The sequence below is a fragment of the Salvelinus sp. IW2-2015 genome, unplaced genomic scaffold (genome assembly GCF_002910315.2).
Source record: "Salvelinus sp. IW2-2015 unplaced genomic scaffold, ASM291031v2 Un_scaffold3558, whole genome shotgun sequence".
Taxonomy (NCBI): domain Eukaryota; kingdom Metazoa; phylum Chordata; class Actinopteri; order Salmoniformes; family Salmonidae; genus Salvelinus; species Salvelinus sp. IW2-2015.
This window is the reverse complement of record NW_019944837.1, coordinates 17758-19064: the sequence shown is the minus strand read 5'-3', so window position 1 is coordinate 19064 and position 1307 is coordinate 17758.

Below are 1307 nucleotides of genomic sequence, written 5' to 3'. Positions count from 1 at the left end.
TGTCTCTCTCTGTATCTCCCTCTCTCTCCCCCCACTCTGTCTGTCTGTGTTTCTCTCTGTATCTCCCTCTCTCTTCCCCCACTCTGTCTGTCTGTGTCTCTCTCTGTATCTCCCTCTCTCTGATAAGAATTATTCAGAGATATGTCTTATAATGTATGTCTGTAACTGTCTCAGAGGGTTCTCAGTGAGAAGAGTTATTCAGAGATATGTGTTAGAATGTACTTACTGTAAATTGCATGTTGATCATTTGCATAAGACCTGGCTCGAATTAGAGAATTTCACTTATGTGTGTCTGAGGATTCCTGCGTGTAATTCCTCTCTTCCTTCACCAGTAATAAAGGGTGTGTCTGGGGATTCCTGTGTGTAATTCCTCCCTTCCTTCACCAGTAATAAAGGGTGAGTCTGAGAAGTCCTGTGTGTAATTCCTCCCTTGCTGCCCAAATAATAAAGGGTGTGTCTGGGGAGTCCTGTGTGTAACTCCCCTGTTCCTTCACCATTAAGGAGTGTCTCAGACGTCCTGTGTGTAATTCCTCCCTTCCTTCACCAGTAATAAGGAGTGTGTCTGGGAAGTCCTGTGTGTAATTCCTCCCTTCATCAGTAATAAGTGGTGTGTCTGAGGAATCCTGTGTGTAATTCCTCCCTACCTTCACCAGTATTAAGAGGTGTGTCTGAGAAGTCCTGTGTGTAATTCCTCCCTTCCTTCACCAGTAATAAGGAGTGTGTCTGGGAAATCCTGTGTGCAATTCCTCCCTTCCTGCACCAGTACTAAGGGGCGTGTGTCACGTTCCTGACCTGTTTTCTCTTGTTTTGTATTTATTTAGTATGGTCAGGGCGTGAGTTGGGTGGGTTGTCTATGTGTTGTTTTCAATGTTGGGGTTTGGTGCATTCGGCCTGGTATGATTCTCAATCAGAGGCAGCTGTCAATCGTTGTCCCTGATTGAGAATCATACTTAGGCAGCCGGGGTTCACGTGTGTGTTTTGTGGGTGTTTGTGGGTGTTTGTGGGTGTTTGTGGGTGTTTGTGTGGAACAGAGAGAATAGTTATTGCAGCAGATGTTTACTCACCCATCCTCTTCTTCGGGGAGGAAGGAGGGTGTAATTGTCTAAGGTCGCAATATGTTATCTCTCTTCTCCATCTCTCTCCTTCCATATCTGCCTCGGTGTTCTCTCTCTGTATCTCCTCTCTTCCCCCCACTCTGTCTTGGTTCTGCTGCTATATTCCCTCTCTCTCCCGCACTCTGTCTGTCTGTGTCACGTCTCTGTATCTCAGATCTCTCTCCCCCAAGTCTTTTGTCTCACACACAGCCA